The 18,378-nt window shown below is 53.4% G+C and overlaps 1 long non-coding RNA gene across 1 annotated transcript; it reads right to left on the minus strand.

The window, feature by feature from the left end:
* Positions 1 to 17,507: 17,507 nt before the first annotated feature.
* On the minus strand, positions 17,508 to 18,166 carry LOC141421374 (uncharacterized). Its single transcript, XR_012445964.1, has 2 exons — positions 17,975 to 18,166; positions 17,508 to 17,825 (listed from the first exon to the last, which is right to left on the minus strand). It is a non-coding gene; the product is annotated as an uncharacterized lncRNA (long non-coding RNA).
* Between the last annotated feature and the right edge of the window lie 212 nt (positions 18,167 to 18,378).

Below are 18,378 nucleotides of genomic sequence, written 5' to 3' on the forward strand. Positions count from 1 at the left end.
GCTGTCCGGGGCCCCCATCTTGCCACCACTGATCTTGGAACTCAACCTCCATAGCTGCATGAGCCCATTCCTTACTGTGAGCCTCTCTCAGGGCTGGGGGTGTAGCTCAGTGGTACTGCATTTGCCTAGCATGTGCAAGGCCCGGGGTTCAAGCCCCAGCACTCTCTCTGACCCCCCCATCACACACCCACACCCACCCACACACACACACACACACACTGGATCTGGATTCTGTCTGGAGAACCCTGACTAAATCAAAATCCATCTCCCACTCTGGATTGATTAATTCTGAGCCGCGGGGAGGGGGATGCATAGGTCATATGAATGTTAAAAATTCCCCCAGGTAATTCCAATATTAGTCTGTGCTGGGAAGCACTGTTGATATTACAAACTGTGACCGTTTCATTCCACAGATGGGCAGAGAGAGGCCAAGAGGAGGAAAGCGAGTTTGAGTCCCAGCTGGGCTCATTCCTCGTTCCCCCAGGAAACAGTGGATGGGTCTGGGGGCCTCCCCGGATTTGCAGAGAGTGACCTGAACACAGCTTTGTAGATCAAGGCCAGGGGGTGAGGAGAAGGGAAGAAGGCAGTGTGGGAGAGAAGGGGTTGGACTCTGCCAGAAAAGCAGAATCCTGAGGCAGCAGATGCAGCAAACCTCAGCTGGGAGGAAGTCGAGGTTACTTTGTTTCTGGTGTTTCTTTTGACTCCTGCATGGTGAGGACAGGGACATTGTGGACCAGGAGGCAGCCCTGATAGGTGTTCCCTAGTAAGATTCCTGATTCTACCTGCAGATAAAGTCGCTCTGTCCGGGTAGTGGGGCACAGGGGAGGTGGAGGCAGGAGGATTGTGGGTTGGAAGCCAGCCCAGGCTGTGAGACCCTGACTCAAAAAAAGAGAAAGAAAAAGAAAAAAAAAAAAGAAAGAAAAGAAAAGAAAACAGAGCATCCCAGTGACTCCATAGACATCAGTGACCAGGTGCCCACTGAGTGACCTTGAGCATGTCGCTGTCCTCTGAATTCCTGAGCACAGGGGTCCTTGGGATGTGTCATTGGTGTGTGGCAAGGCTCACGCGTGAGCATTCCGTGAGAGGACAGTCGCCACGATTAATTACCGTCTTAATTACTTTATCAATACGACTGAGAAGCGCCAGGCACTGTTTCCTACCAGATGAGGGCTGTTTTTACCCTCATGTTACAGATGGGGAAACTGAGGCACGGGGTGGTGAAGTAACTTGTCAAGGTCACATAGTAAATGGCAGAGTTGTCATTCAAACCTGCACAGGATTCTGGAATCCTTACTTTGAAGCACTCCCAGCGTTCCCTGCGTTCTTTCCCACGCTCCCTTGGCCCTGCCTGGTCTGCAGGAGGTGGGGGTGGGGAGGTCAGGGGACAGTGGGGGGCAGGATCTGGGAGGGGCCCTGTGTTGTGCCAGGACAATGCTCCTACAGCCCGACCCACTTTACGGAAGAGCCAAGTGAGGCTGGGGAAGTGCGGGTTTCCCCACCCTGAGCAGCAGTGGAGCAGAGCTACAAGTGGCCTGGGGCTCTGTGGGAGGCCGACTCAGCCTCCTGTCTTTGCCTCCTCTTCCTAGCCGGAAACTCTGCCTGGCCATGGCTGAAGCCCACAGGGGAGGAAGGAGAGCAGCTGGGTGAGGCCATGGTGGGGAAGCACTTTGCAGACAGCTGTGCTAGTCCCCTCTAGGGGTTATCTCTGTTCTGTGCCTGCTGGCCTGGGAGCCCTCCCTCCCTTCCTCCCTCCATTCCTTCCTCTGCTCCTCCCTCCCCCTCTTCCTCCCTCCTTCCTCTCTTCCCTTCCTGCCTCCCTTTTCCCTATCAGCAAACAATGACATGCTGCAAAGCAGGAGAGAGGTGACCACTGGTTTGATGGCACTAGAGGTGCCCAGACACCAATAATTGGTGGCCTGAAAATTTTCTCTCGTTGGCCAGTGATCCCAAGGTGACCCTGGTGGCTAGAGGTGGAGGTGGAGGTTACTGAGTGACGCGGCTAATTCAGTTTAGGAGTTCAGGGAAATGGCTTTTGGGGAAATGACCTTTCGGTTAAAACCTGCAGGATGCGTGGGAGAGGAGGGGTGGGTGGGTGGGTGGTGAGGAGGAGGCTCCTGGAAGTGGACTTAGCGTGTGCAAAGACCCGGGGGCAGGAAGTGTGTGAGGAGAGGAAGTTAGAGTAGGCAGAGCCGCTTGCAGCCCTGGAGGGGTTCGGATTCTGTTATCCTGTTTTTGTTGTTGTTTTGAGACAGGATCTCGCTGTATAGCCCAGACTGGCCTGGAACTTGCTATGTGGCTCAGACTGGTTTCAAACTCTGGATCCTCCTGCCTCCTTCTGAGTGCTGAGAGTCGATTGTGCTCGACAAGCCTTTCACATGGGTGTTGCTCCATCCCTGGGAAGTGACATGTGGTGACTCAGCTGAGCCATCTGCCTTGGATCTTGCTGGGTTTTCCATGCACGCGCGTGGGGTACGCTGAGTTGCTTATGTTCCCACACTTACTCCTGGTGACAGGCAGGACACGCTCTTCTGTCCCGCCTACCTGACACAGGGACACCTCATGTTCCTAAGAAGCCCCTTCCCCGTCTGTGCCCCTCCCCAGGAGTCACTCGCCATCCTTCCTGCACACAGGGCCATAACACCCGGTATTTCCTGAGAGGAGCTGGGAAGGCCGCACTGAGTCACGCAGGCAGTGCCGGCCCCCTTGTAAGTCTCTCTCATCCACATCCTGGCTCTGGTGCTGGTGGTGGGGCTCAAGGGGCAGAGCAGGCTTCCACTCTGTCCCCTGCCGGCTGGGTGGCCTTGGCTGCTCTGCTTAAGCTCTGTGAGATTCTTCAGGAAGGGCAGAGCAGGGAGCCTACCTTCCAAGACCACTGGCAGGCTGTTAGGCCCCAGGGGTCCATGCAGGGCTTACCACAGGAGGGCCAGTGATGACGATGGTGACAAAGACCAAGGTGTGGACACATGGAAGGTTACCAGATGGCTGACCACGTCTGGGAGTGTTTGCAATGCCTTCCCCAAGTCTGGCACCTGCCTAGTTCAGGGTACAGTTGTGCACTGAGTGATTTTGGCCTTGGTCTGACCTTGGTGGAGAATGGAGCGACCTAGGGGGACAAGATAACAGCCAAGGAGGAAGACTGGTGGCCGGCCAGAAGAGAAGGGCAGAGGCCTATCCAACTTGTCCAAGGGAGCCAGCTGCCCCCTAGCTGCAAGAGTTTCTCTCTCTCTCTCTCTCTCTCTGTCTCTCTGTCTCTCTCTCTCTAGGGCAGAGGTAGAGACAGGGTCTCACTATGTAGCCGAGGCTTCAGCCTCCTGATGCGGGGATGACTGGCAGACGCCACCACACCTGGTGTTGGCAGGTCCATTTCTCATCCAAGCCAAGGCCGTTCACAGAAGAGGACAGAGAGCGGGGTTCAGATGGGGGGACCCGCACGAGCTGGGCTGAGCCTCAGCTCTTTGTGCTCGATGGCACACCGAGCTCTGGCTTAGGGCTTAGTGAAAGGGCCTGACAGCAGCACGGAGCCCAGCCCTGGCCCTGGCCCTCTCCCCCAGGCCCCCTCCCACTCTGGAGCCTGGCCCTGGGCTTTGCACAAACCCTGACTTTCCCTGGGGTTCCCCAGGTCAATCCCACTTGGCCTTCGAGCTTCCCAAGGGGTCCCCTCTGCCCCACAGAGGCTGCTGACCCTGTGGGTGTGTGGGGGGGTAGTGCTCAGGGCTCTATTCCTAGCTGTCTCAGCTCTGCTCACTGTCCCCCTGCCCCCGAAAGGCACAGTGAGCGTGGCACAGGGTGGATGAGGGACAGAAAGCTGTGGCTCACACTGCAGGAAGGGCACGTCCACTTTGTAGGCTGCATGGTCTCTATTACAGCTACTCTGCTGCGTAGACTGAAAGTAAGGAGATAATAAGAAGGAAGGATGTAGCTGTGTTCCAATAAAGCTTTATTGACAACGTCAGGCAGTGGGCCACAGTTTGCTAATTCCTGTTTTAGTGAATGAGAGAGCAGGAGAAGGAGACGACATCCTACAGCGCTGGAATGACTCAGATCTCTATTTTCTTACAGTTCTGGAGGCAGGAAGTCTCCAAAGGGGTCGTGCTTGGGTAAGATGGAGCTGTGCCAGGATTGCTTCTGCAAAATGGGCGCCGTCCACTTCCACAATGAATAAATCATTTCAATTTCTGCTCCTACTGTCCCGTCTCCAACCACCAGCGTCCCATAGCAGGTTTGTGACACAAGGACACTACAGTCCCTGTGGAGCCACTCACTCGGCTTGTTGTACAAGTTAGCCAAGCTAAGGCTACAACTGAACCTGGCCCAAACTGCTGACTCTCACACTTGTGAGCTGGTGAATGACTGTTGTGTGAAGCCTCTAAATTTTGCAGTGGAAGTTTATACAATAGTAAACAACCAATATGAGAACAGACACCAACAGCACCACTATTCTGTGCCCTTTGCTTTTTTTTTTTTTTTTTGTCTTGAGACAAAAATGTAATATCTGGAGCAACAGCAGCTACCTTGCAATCTTGAAGTCATGGTATGACTGGCTTTGACATCACCAGACTGCGAAAAAGCAAGAGCTCTCATTCAGATTTGGACTTCTTTGTTTTCTTTTCCTTTTCTTTTTTGAGACAGGGTCTTGCTATGTAGCCCTGGCTGGTCTTACACTTGTGATCTTCCTACTTCCATCCCCAGTGCTGGGATTATAGAAATGCTGCACCACAACCAGCTCTTGAATTTCTTTTCATGTGAGAAAATAAACCCCTATTTATTATAATCCTATGATTCCAGTTCCTTGCAAGCGAAACTTCTAACTAAGGCAGGCAGGCAGGCTGCCAGGGCTGTGAGGCAGCTTGGACAGGACCTGGGGCGGTCAAGGACTAAGAAGGCAAGTGATGTTGGATGGGGGAGCTGTGGCCCAGGTTGGGGCATGTGCAGTCCCCTCTTCTGAGCCTTGCCACTCCTTTAGCACAGACCAGCAGTGAATGTCCTTCCGGTAGAGGAGCCTGGAAGGGCACTGGCGTCCACCTCATGGGCAGGAATCGTAGCCTTGTCCCCTTGCCAGGTCGTCTGTGAGAGGTGACTCATAGCAGTTATGAAACCCCAAGGCCAAGGCGCATTTATGTCTCTGCCCTCCGACTCCCCTGGCAGGAAGGTCTCCAGTTTGGGCTGATTCTCCCAAGGGAGTCCTGGCTGGTGTGAGGAGTGGCCAGAGGCGGTGGTGCCTGACACAGGAAGAGTTAAGAGTGTGGGTCAGGTGGTTGTTTCAGAAGGAAATACTCCAAAGCAGACCCAGGGCCAGCGGGATCCTCACCTCCTGCTTCCTCCTCCTTTCTGGAAGGTTCCAATTCACTCTGGGGAGGGAGTGCCTCTCCTAACCACACACACACACACACACACACACACACACACACACACACACACACACGTGCCGTTTCCGCTAACCTCCAAAAGCTGTTTTCTCCTCCACGTTGCTGATAATAACAGCTAATATTTACTGACTGTTACCATCTGTCAGGCCTGTGCTAAAAGCCCTACTTGCATGAGCTAAGGAAATCCTCACAACAAGCTCTAAGTGGGTTTTAAAATGCTCATTTGATAGATGAAGAAACAGCACAGAGAGGTTAAGTGGTTTATCCAAGGTCACACAGCCAGGATTAAAACCCAGACATGCTGACTATAGAGCTTAAACTCTTAACCTTCTTAGTCTTACTTACAAAGGAGAAGGGAGGCTCAGAAAGGTCAGGTGGCCTGCCTGATGTGGCACAGCTGTGACATGTACTTGGGTCATCTGGCTACAGGCCCTTTGTCTTGCTGTCTTCCTGTCACCTCTGCTTGCTCTGAGCCCTAAGAACAGCATCGCCCAGTGTCCTAGCAGAGCACGGGGACCAGGAGTCTGAAAGTCGGGGTGGATGGAGCCTTCCTGCCAGCTATGCATCCGGTGACCTTGGACAAATCAATGTCCTCCAAATTGACTTTGCCCCTCCCGCGTGGGAGCACTGGTGAAAAGAGCATAGGGCTCTGGAGAGCTGAGTGACCACTGGGCAGCTGCAGTCTCTGTGGTTTTCCCTGTCCCAGCCTGGGGTGACTGTACTACACTGGTGTGTGACCCACAGGGCCCAGTTCTGGCAGCTGGGGGAGTGTAGGGCGCCCTGCATCGCTCCAAGTCACCACCCTCCATAAAGAACGCAGGATGCAAGGTTTTGCAATCAGTTATTGCACCAGGAAAAGTCTGAATAGCCCCATTCTCCCCTCCTCCCTGCCCAGGGCTGGCTGGGCCAGCTGGAGGTCGGGCACGAGGGACAAGCTGGCTACTTCCTTTCCCACCAGCCAGCCAGCCAGCCAGCGCTGTGGCAGGAAAACGGCACTTGGATCTTCCCCAAGCACCCGGGAAAGTGCTCAGCTCTGGTGCATTTGAGGAGAAGCAGGAAGCCAGAGTTAGTCTGGGGGGGGAATGGGGGTGTGGAGGGGTTGGTAAAGGAAGGGGCTACAGTTTCCTAACCTGCCACTCGCTCAGGGGACACAGGGCAGATTTCCCACCCTCTCTGAGCCTTAGGCCCCTCATCTGCGGAATGGGGACTTTAATTTAACCCTGCCTCCTACAGAGGGTCTGAGGATTAAAGTCTCCAGGTGCCTCTGGACATCCTTTCACTTTAGTTGACACTCTCAATAGCCATGAGCTGTGGTCACTGGTATTATCGTGTTCTGTGCCTTAGGGTGGCCCGACTGATCAAAGAAGCACCCTGGAAAACCCAACCCTGTCCCTTGACCTTGAATCCACTCTTCTGACCTCCATGAATTTCATCTTTGGGACCAGACTCTACTCACTAAATCTGTGAGGCAGTGGTGTGAATTCAATGAGAAGGGGGCCTGGGGACCCAGCCCAGGGCCTGGTGCAGAGGAAGTGGCCATCAGTGGTGGCCTTCATCAGGACGGGGCTGGGAGGAGACTGGGAGGGAATGGGGCTCGAGAACAGAGGAAGCGATTGTGTGAATGGGGCTGGAGACACAGCGAGAGTCCTCACCCGATGGCCCTGGCTGGACCCTACTGGCACTTCATTATTTATAGTGGCATTCACCCTCCAGCCTGGGAACAAGCAAAGGAGGGGACACTTCTAGGACATGGCACCCTCTCCTTTCCCATGCCCTCTGTGGCTCACAGGGGCCCAGAAAACACTTTTATCTGTCTCCCACCCTGCAAACCATTTTCTCATGAACATCATTTTTGGGACTTGGACTCAGAATAGATAAGAGACTGTCTCTGTTGTCCCAGAGGGCAACGGGGAGGTGCAGCCAGCTAAAGCTGCCTACCGGGTGTATCTCTTCCCAAGTCAGTGGTCAGTGGTTCCAAACAGGCCATTGTGGGAGAATGTACACCACAGAAATCAGTCAGCACTACAACCAAAACCAATCCCTAAAACATTCACCAGCAGACCACGGACCACGGGGCCTGGCAAAGAAGTTGTGGTCCAGTGGGAGGTGTGACACACAGGGGACATGACTGGTTCCCAGTGGAGGAGACCAGGGGACTGACCACATGGATGTGAGAGAAGGGTTGGGGGAGCTCCCCCAGCCCCAACATGTCCCTGTCCCGTGCCACGTGGGCTGGCAAGGTCCACCCAGAGTGGCTTGGTCAGACCCTGGCTACTGCTGCTTATACGAGAGAGTCTGCCACATCCAAGGATCACAGAGTGACAGCTTCAACACCCGAACTTTATCCTCACAGTTCCGGAGGCTGGGATCCAAGGTCAAGGGCTGGACCCCGGATGGCGGGCTTCTCCCTGCGTCTTCAATCTGTGCTGTTTTGCTTATAAGAATGCATGGTCTACCCGTGTGACCTCATTTTACCTTAATAATGTCTTTAAAGATCCTAGCTCCGAATGGAGTCCCACGAGGATTAGGGCTTCAACCCTAATTTGGGGAACACAATTCAGCCCACAGCACAGTAGTTGGTTTAGACATGGGGACGAGACCCAAATCTGCTGAAGGGAGAGAGGGCTGTGCGGGGGCCGCAGCTCTCTTCCCTCCCGAGAGGAAGGCAGGAAGAGACGCCTTCCTCGTCTGTTCAGTGTTGTCCTGTTGAGACGTGACACTCAGGCCTGCTGCAGCCAGCCGAGGCCAGCCAGCACCTCGGATGCAGACAAGGATAGCTCCGTGCTGAGCAGGTGAAATCATCCAGCCCTGGAGCCTCTCCCGAGCTATCTGCGGGGTTTAGTGGAGGTTTGGTTCTGCCAGAAAACATCCTCTTTGCCATTCGAGGCAGAGAGCTGCAGGAGTCTACCCATACTTGCTTTCTCTGTCTTCCTGATGTACCTTTTCCAACTTGCAGTCTGGTGAGACCATGTGACTGCATCCTTCCCAATGCGAGCTGTGTGGCCAGCCAGGGTGACTTTACCATGACCCTGTTTTATCCACGAGGGATGTGTTCCAAACTCCCAATTCACCCCTGAAGAGCGATGCTTCAAGCCCTACCTATACTGTGTTTTCTCATTCATCCGTATCTATGATAAAGTTTAACTTACAAATAAGGCATGTGACGAGATTAACAACAATAGAACAATTCTAACATACTGTGATAAAAGTTAAACTTGGGCAGAGCACGGTGACTCACACTTGTAATCCCAGCTACTTGAGAGGCAAAGATTGGGAGGATCCCAATTCAAGGCCAGCCTAGGCAAAAAGTTAGTGAGACCTCATCTCAACTGATAAAGCTGGGCTTAGTAGCACACCCCTATCATCCTAGCTACAAGGGAAGTATAAACATGAGGATTGTGCTCCAAGCTGGGCTGGGCAAAAATGTAAGACTCTGTCCCCAAAACAACGACAGTGAAAAGAGCTGGGAGGTGGCTGATGTGATAGAGTGCTTGCCTAGCAAGTGTAAGGCCCTGAGTTCAAATCCTAGTACTACCAAAAAAAAAAAAAAGGTAAACTTAGAAGTTGTGACTAAGAGGAGACGTGTGCCATTGCCAGGCTGAGTGTGTGCTCGCTTCATGTCCTCGTCCTCTGCCTGCTAGCTGGAACCTGGATGCAGCTGAGACTTGACCTTGACTGTGGGGTTGAGGAGCTAGAGCCTCAACACAGAAGGAGGTTGTGTCCCTAAATTGCACCCATCAGGAATGGCACCCCAGGTGTTTACAGGGAGAGCAGTGGATGGATCTCTGCGTCCTTTAGCCACTTCCGTTGGGCTGTGCTTGTTACAGCAGCAAGGCTATGCTAACCGACACAGGCGCGTGAGGACCAGAGCAGGATCAGATTTGCATCCCTCCCCTCCCCCTCCCCCTGCTGCTGGGGCAGAGCCAGCTTCCAGTTACCCTGACTGACAGACGCATCTTAGTATCTTAGATCCCTCCCGTGTGCACAAGTAACTTTCTGCTACTGTGACTTCCTGTGGCAGGCTCACCTGTGCAGTGGCGCTTTCATTGATCTGCTTCTGCGTGCATCGGCCACCGTGTCGGTCAAGGTGGATCAAATTCCAGGAACAGCTTCAAGTGGATGCATCTTGGATGTTTCCACTCTCAACCAGGACAGCTTCAGGGACTAGAGAGGCTGGCGGGGGGTGGGCTCTCCCTGGCAGAGGTCTCTCTTCACTCTACTCCAGTGTCTACTGTGATCCTTGGCACCTAATAGGATCTCAAGAAACGTGGACGGAATGCCAAATGACTCTTGCTCGGGACAACAGGCTCTTCCAGAGGCCCAGTCCAGGTTTGTCCCAATAGACAAAGGGCTTAAAAAGTTTTGATAAATTGAATTGCGTTTCACAGAAGCTTGCTAAGTCTCCCTTAAACCTACAGGCGAGGCCCTATGTCATCCTCCCTCCCCCACTGCTTAGGCAGAGACATCACTCTGCAGATTCCTAAATAGGTGAGCATAGTCAGGAGAGTGAGTCTGGGGAAAGTGGAGAAAGGGAAGTCCCCTGCAGTGGCCCAAATTTGGCTTTGAACTCTGACCCTTCCTAGCTGTGTGACCTTGGGCAAATTACTTAGCCTCTCTGAGCTTCCCTTTTGTTAGCTGTAAAATCAAGGTAATGACCATTTGAGAACTGTTTGAATGAAATTATGTCTACAAAGCACAGAGACCGGTCAGTGCCCAGTATAGATGGGTTTCCTTCTCCAGCAAAGGCAGATTATCCATGAGCGGACATCCTCCCGGGAAGGAGGCTGCCTGCACCCCTCAGATGTGCACCTACCAGGTGTGCAGAGTGCGTGCAGCCCCTCCACAGCTGCTCCCGCTCAGCTTGGAGCTGCCTCCCCCTGCAGCTCACGGTCTGCTCTCATCCTCGGGGTATCACCCCTGGAAGAGGAGCCTCCGGTCTAGAGGTGGTTTTAATGGAAACCCCAGAAACCAAATGGCCCTGTGCACGGGGCCTGGCTTCCTCTGAGCATGAAGAGAGAGGGTCTTGGCTGGCTGCCACCAAGGCTGTGCAGGCTGAGGGAAAATGGAAGGTTAGAAGCAGCAAAGATGAATGATTTCAAAAACAGCCTGCGGACCTCGGCTCACATCACAGTAGGGTGGGGACTTTTTTTTTTTAAATAAGAAAAAGGAAAAGGCAGCCCGTAGGATATATGTGGGTATGCATATTTATATGCGCTTTTGATGAATGCTTTATGTGTCAAAATGACTCACGGGTGCGGTGGAGCTTGTAAGATCTGAAGCGGGGCCTCCCCAGATCCCAGAGATGCTCAGGGGTTTGCAGCCGTCATGTGTACTTGGACAAGCCTTCTCTTCCAGCAGCCGGGCTCACAATCCTGGTTAGACAGCAAAGACTGCTCGCACAAGGCCATCCAGATCGGAGCCTCTAATAGTGTCCTGTGGGCTGGGTGGGGTGGGGTTCTCCCCATCGGGCCTGCTGATCCATTTGGAATAGTCCCAGTACATTGTTCTGGCTGTCTGTTGCCAAGTCACAAACCACCCCCAAACCTAGAGCCACTCTGGGCACCAGGACACACAGAGTTGGGGTGCAGGGGAAGCCCTCTGGTCTGCTCCCTGGTGTCTGGGCTGCAGCGTTCACTCCTGAGGCAGTGTCCTCACTCACCTGCCTGTTGCCTGGGCTGGACCAGCTGCTGCAGTGGCAGACCCAGACTCAGCTGTTTGTCACACGGCCACCTCCTGTGGCCTCTCGAGCACAGTGTTCTCAGGACCAATGGGATTCTAACCTAGGAGCCCAGGACTGAGAGTGCCAGTGCTCCAGTCAGCAAGAAAGAAAGCCAGCTGGCCTTTTACCACCCCATGTCAGAAGTCAGCATCACTTCATTGTCCTTGATTGGCCAAAGCCTGCCCAGATTCAAGATGCCCTGCTCTCAATGGGAAAAGTGGCAAAGAATGTTTTTGAACTGATCACGGTGTTCTTCTAGGCTGGGCAGACAGGGAGGAAACTGGGGGCAGCGCTTATCCCCAGACCACCTGGCTCCCCTTTGTGCTGTCAGCTGGAAGAGATTTGTTTCCAGGCTCTGGACCCCTGTCTCTTCTGCCATCGGGAGCATCTCACAGGTAGAGAGGAACTCAGGGGAGCACTTCCGGGAAAGGAAACTCTCAGGCCTTGAGGGGCCAGGCTGCTAACCCAAATGCGCTGGTGTCAGATGGTGAGGACCGGGGAACCATGGTGAGCTGGACAGGCACGCCTTACTCCCGAGATGTGGCTGAAGGTTGCACCTGGCCTATGGGCTCCAAGTTGTAACTCCTGACATTCAATAAAAGAGTAGAATTAGCGTCACGGATGCATAGGACCTCAGAGATCACCAAGGCCAGTAGCTTCCAAATATTTTTTCTCTAAAGCAGTGAAAACTGTTTTTTTCAACAAGGTCTGAACAGAAGATGCGAGAGGGGGTAGCCTGGGATCCTGCTCTCACCTTGAGCTACCATAAAGCCCCAAGGGCTCCAAGGAACCCAGTTTGAAAATCTCCAATTTAATAGCTTCATTCAAAAATGAAAAAAAAAAAAAAAAAAAGCGAGGCACTAAGAAGGGAAGTGACTTAAGTTCACACTGAGAGTCAATGGCAGAGCCAAACATGGAACCCAGGTCCCTTTTGACATGAAGATCTGTTCCTGTCCCACTGGCAAGAGAAAATCCCTCCCGCGTGCACAGAGCTCTTCGGGTGACAGTGTTGCCCACCAGCATCGGCCACCCCGTGCTGCCCCTGTCCCCCAACTGCAGGTGGTCTTGGGGCAGGTGAGTGGCCACAGAGAGTGAAGTTGCCCAAACCACTCAAAAGAAAGGGAAACAAGGCAGCGTGTAGCTGTGCTCGCCTCAACATCCGGGAAACCCCGGCCTCTGCCCCAGAAGCCTCCAGTCCAGCCACGCCAACGATGCAAGCAAACAGTGGACCTGCTGCCTGTGGAGCAAGTCACAGATCGCCCATGGCCCTCCAAGGTCACCTGTTCTGTGGACTCTCCTGCCCTGCCTTCCTCTTTCTGCCAAATTATCCTGTCCCTTCCAGGCACTGGGTGGAAGTCGTTTGTTTGTATTTCTGTGAGAGCTGCCCTTCCCACCATACTTCATTCCTGCGAGGGCAGAGATTGTTCTACTTACAGACCAGGTCAAAAGGATAAACGCTTGAAAAGTAACAGGCAGCAAGGAGCAGAGGAGGCCACAGCGAGCATCCCAGTGACGGCCAGGAATCCTCCGTGGGACCAGGACTTCCCTTAGACCTGGGAACTGGGACCCTGCCTTGGAGCCTCCTCCTGCAGAGGCAGTCTGCACCTGCCCTGCCAGGACAAATTTGAGGAACCGAGGAGTCCAGAATCCTCTGCCTCAAAGGCTTCTGGGACCTGGGTTCATCTTCCCAAAGTGACTAGGCCCACAGGTGGGCAAGAAAGGGCCCAGGGGCAGCACCACTGGGGGCGTGAGTGTGGTGTTTACATATGTCAGCTGGATGTCCAGAGCACAAGGCGCTGTACAGTGAGGGCAGAAGCTGAAGTGGGAAGAGAGGGGGAAACAGGTCACAAGGAGCTTCCACCTGTCCTCTTGTCCAGGGAGCCACAGATATGGGGGGCAGGCCCATGAGGAGCTGTGCTCTTCTAATGAAGGAAGAAAAATGTTTGGATCGAATTTCTCTTCACTAACCAGGCATGGTGAGGTGTACCTGTAGTGCCAGCTACTCGGGAGGCTGAGGGAGGATTTATTGAGTCCAGGAGTTCAAGACCAGTCTGGGCAACTTAGTGAGACCATATTTAAACTTTTTCTCTCTCTTCCTTGGGAGATCTGGAAGAAAGTAGAAAGAGCATGGCTTGGAGCCAGCCAGCCAGAGTCCAATTCTAATTTTGCCCCGTCCAGCTGTGTGATGTTAGACAAATTACTCAGCATCTCTGAGTCTGTGCATCTATCTATATAAATGATGCCAGTAATAGCTATTTTCGAAGGCAGTTTTGAACATTAAACAATAGGAAAGGGTTTAGTTTATGGTGGGAACATAATAAATATTTACTTCTTTCCTAGCCTTTGAAATACTGTTTTCCCTAAATATGTTCCAAATTTAAAAATTTGTATCTTGGAATCTAGGGTTGACGAACATAAAGCACCCAACCCACACCTGCCATGTGGCTGTGACGCCTGTATGCAGTGAAGCGTGGGGATGGGAACAGGGGCCCCTGGACACTGAGAATTCCCCTGTACCTTACAGTCAGCGGAACGCTCAGAAGCTTCCAGCTGCCATGCACCTGCCTTGGCACGAGTGACAACGAGTCAAACCCAGCTCGTAGGGTGTCCAACCTTGTCCAGAAAAATCAATACTGGCTTCCCGTGTTGCACAGTACGCAACTTCCTGAAAAGCTGGAGGGAAATCAATGGTTTTCCCAGTTCCACATGGCCTAGCACCCAGTGTCAGCTTAGTGTGGGGCTGAGGCTTTGCAGGAGACACACGCGCTCAGACCTGCACACTGCACACATAAACGCACTCAGACCTGTACACATCCACACACACACTCAAAGATTCACACACGCGCGCACACTCAGACCTGCACACACGCACACTTACACACTCAGACCTGCACACTGCACACACATTCAAACCTGCACAGTGCACACACATACACACACTCAGACCCGCACACGTGCACTTACACTCAGACCTGCACATGTGCACACACACTCAGACCTGCACACATGCACATTTACACTCAGACCTGCACATGTGCACACATGTACACACTCAGACCTGTACACATGCACAGATGTGCACACACCCACACACATACGCACACTCAGACCTGCATGCGTGCACACATGTACTCAGACTTTTACACATGCACACATCTACACACTCAGACCTGTGCACATGCACACACATGCACACTCAGACCTGTACACATGCACTCACACACTCAGACCTGCACATGTGCACATACATACACACTCAGACTTGCACACACACACACTCAGACCTGCACATGCATGCACACAAATGTACACATACTCAAACCTGCACGTGTGCACACGCACTCTCACATGTACACTTTCCCTTAAACATAGGAAGAAACTCCCTAAAGCATTATTTGTTTGAACTTGTAGTTTGAACACAAGGCTTCAGAGTTGCTAGGTAGGCCCTCTACCACTTGAGCCACGCCCCCAGCCCTAAGAATGACTTCCTAACTGGCGTCCTATTAACTTATACGTTTTACTTATCCATTTAGATTTTCATCAGAAGGTTCTTTTCCAATTGTGGTCAAGACAAGCCTTTGACGGCTATTTAAATACTGATTGATGCTCACAGCTGGTAATCTGGCACCAATGTCATCACACTGCTTTAGATCTTTCCATCTTTTGTTTCATAAGCATCTTGCAGGGGAGAGAAAGTAGGCCTTCACTGTGGCCCCTTCACAGCAGAACAAGCAATTAGCTTGTCAGGTCAGCGTTTGCAAAGGCTGGGAAGTTTAGTGCTTACTTTGCTCCAGGACTGAGATCAAGGCAAGTTTAGCTCACTGTCCTCAACTTACTAGATCTCAGGCCCCGTTAGAGGTCCACGAGCCTCCCCTGGGGGTGCAGACCTCAGGTCCCCGAGCTTTCACCACACGCTTCCCCAACCACCAGCAGCCTGTTGCCTGCCAGGGCTGGATGTCTGAGGTCTGTGCTGTGCCCTCTAGGCTGTTTCTGCCTAAATGCTGCTTTTCCCTCTGTCTCCCAGCTCAGGGTCTCCCAAGGTGGCCTTCTGCTCTTGGCATATTTATTCATTTGACACTTGCAAAGCTTCTCTTTTATAATGGACCCCAGCTTGGGGCTGGAGACACAAGTGAAGTAAGCTATGACCGCTGCTTTCTGGGAACAAGGCTGAGTGGAAAGGCTCACAAGCGATGGTTGGATGGAGGACTCCGCTGCGCCTAGGAGAACACACACATCTGACTGCACATGCTGGGGAAATCTGGGTGGTGATTTGAAGAGTTCATTAGACTGGCAGGAGAGGAATGAATTCCTGTGGGAGGGAACAGAGCTGGCAACAGTGCAGAGGTGTGAACTGGCAGATGTGTTTGGGACCCTGCCAGGAGTTGGCATGGGTAGGTCCAACCAGAAGCAGGACCTGGAAGAGGGTGGCCCTTTCTACCCTGTGAGATGTGGATTTTATCCGAGGGTCCCTTCAGGGTTTTAGGCCGGGGCCTGATGTCATCAAGTTAACATTTTAGGAGTTACTTGGTAGCTGTGTGAGTAATGGACAGAGGGACAGAGGACAGTTTTGCTTTGTTCACTACTGTGGTTCCCGAACTTAGTAGGGGCACTGGTACACAGTAGGTGCTCACTGCTGACTGAAGGGATTAGTGTCTGAGGAGCTCACTGCAGGTGTCCGGAGGAAGGTGCTGGACTAAATTGACAGGAGCAGCAGAGGGGCTGGACTTGGAAAATGTTGAGCATCTATCAGTCAGGGGACAGGCAGGAAAACAGAACCCAGCAAGTTTAGTAGAATTGAATGTGGGGAACTACTTACAAAGCAGAGCAGAAATAAAACGGAACAGAACAGGGAGCTGGGGGTGACACAGTCAGCAATGTCAGGAAGCTGCTGCCACCCTGGGGATGGAAGACAAAGTGGTGTCACTGTCAGGAGTCAGAGTTGCTGGAGTGAGCTGGGACGGTGAAGAGGGGTGCTCTGGGCTGCGGTCCCCAGGAGGCAGACTCTAGATGGAGACCAGTATGAAGGAGGGGAAGCCTGGAGAGGGGCAGGAGGAAGAAGCCAGGCTGCTGTGCAGTCTGAAGGAGGCCTTGGATGACCCCAGCTGAGCACTGGGAATCTGGGATGCCCTTTACAGGTGACTCAGGTTGGGGCAAGAGGACCCGACCTTGATCAAGATCAAGATCTCCTGAGAGGGGCATATGACCTTGGCAATTCCGTTCTTCTTAGTCCAGGCAATTTCCAAAAAGGCTCCTGCTACCCACTCAAGTAATAAATCCACAATCCTGAAGGATGTGGGGGTCATCCCAGCAGCCAGAGGGGCTGCCACAGTGGGCCGCCCCAAATGGAGAGAAGAGAGGAAGTAGCCTGGTTTCTCTCCTCTGCCTCCCACCTGCCCAGTTCCCTCAAGGGCCTCCCCCTGGCCAAGACAGCCAGGAAAAGGGAGCTGATAAGGCCAGCCCCAGAAGCTGATTGCAGGAGGAAAGGCTTGGCTCTGACAGCAGCAGGTCTAGTGGTCCAGGGGCCATAGTGGCTTGGTGGGCTGAGGTGTGTGTCTCAGAGGAGGCCTGGAGGGAGGTACACACATCATGGAACACCCTGGGTTCACTATCCAGGAGCAAAGGCTCAGCAGACAGCTCAGCGGATCTTAAGATTCTGTCATAAGAGACAATGAGATCCCAAACGACCTCTCAGGCTCTACTCTTTGCTGGCCTGCTACCTCCTTGAGCAACCTGTCCTTACTGCAGCCCTGCCTGGTGGGGCTACCCACCGTCCATACCTTCTCCTGAGCGATTCTCCATCCATCCCCAGGTCAAATGCCTTTTAGATGGAGGCCTCCCTAAATCCTCTTTTCCCTACAAATTGTAGTCTCTCCCGAGTTCCCAAGAGTGCCCAAGAACTTGACTGCTCTGCCACTGGCTCACTAGCTGAGCCACAGCAAGAAGCTTGTTTCCTAGGCTTCAGTTTCTTCGAGGGAGGCTGTAAAACTGAAGTAACACACAGGGCCTTGCACACCACAGGCCTCAATCGACGCTGGCTGTTATTACTTGTTCCATTTTCATGTTCGAATCCCCAGCGTCTAGCCCTCAGTAGATGCTTAATTAGTGTTTGTTGAATGAATGGTGAATTAATAATGAAAAGGCTTTATTCTTGGGGCTTGTCCTGGTTTTACAAAATTAAGTATTTAGCAGAGGTGTGAGGAAGGACTTCGATAAAAGTTATCTTTGCTGGGCGTCCAGGGACGCCAAACTGACCTGGTTCTCAAGGAAAAAAAACCCAAAAAACAAAAAAAACACCCGACAGATTCCAAGGTGTTCGATGGAGTTTTGCACAAGGTCTGTCATAGTTCTATGCGAACCGAATCATGTTGCACGACCTGGCGGCACTGCGGGTCCTCTCCATCCCCGGCAGTGGCCAGAACGACTTCCACCCACCTCCCTACCATCCACCCCGATACTCAGGCTGGCACCGCCGCCCTCGACCCTGCGGCGCATGCGGAGGCCCGGGAAGGGACAGGAATCCGGCGGCGACCACGTGGGCCCCTTCCGCCCGCTCCCCACATCCTTTGTTTCCCCCCAACCCTGGCTCAGGAAGCCCTGCGAGTCACCGCGAAGGGGCGGCCGGGGAGCCTGAAGAAGCTATTTCCGTGCAATCCGGGCGGGCGGCAGGCGCGGGAGGGGCGTGGAGGTGGAGGCAGCGCAGAAGGCCCAGTGTTTGCTTTTATTTCATCCAACAGAAGGTTCTATTTGTGGAAGTGAACAGACGCTGGGGATTAGAGCTGGGAGGGGAGCAGGAAAAGGAAAAAAAAAAAAAAGCCACACTCACTACCACGCACGGGTCTTCCCCGGAACTACCGCGTGGGGGTGAAAGACTGATTCTGGAAATCATCACCTTCCCTCTCCCCGCTTCCTCCGGCTACAGCCGGGCTTCGGCGGCGCCCACGGATCCAACCGATACTCCCCAGGCGCGGAGCGGTGTGGGGATCCCCCTGGCAAAAGGTGTAACCGCCCGGCCGCAGCAAGCGCCGGGGGCAGAGCGCCGAGGTGCGCGTTCCCGCCTCCCAGCCCATTGTGTTGCTGTGAATGAGGCGCGCGCACCAATCAGCGGGCGCTTTGCCTCCCGAGGCTCCGCCCCTCCCGCCCACTTCCCCGGGACCCTGACGTCACGGGAACTTTCCCCCGCCCCCTCTTTCGGCTTCGAGCGCGGAACCCAGGGCTTGCAGGAGGGCGCGCGCCGCCTCCTGTCCAGCCCCACTCGGGGGGCAGGAAGGGGGGTGGCGTGTGCGCGCGCCCAAC

This window comes from Castor canadensis, chromosome 3, assembly GCF_047511655.1.
Source record: "Castor canadensis chromosome 3, mCasCan1.hap1v2, whole genome shotgun sequence".
Lineage (NCBI taxonomy): Eukaryota > Metazoa > Chordata > Mammalia > Rodentia > Castoridae > Castor > Castor canadensis.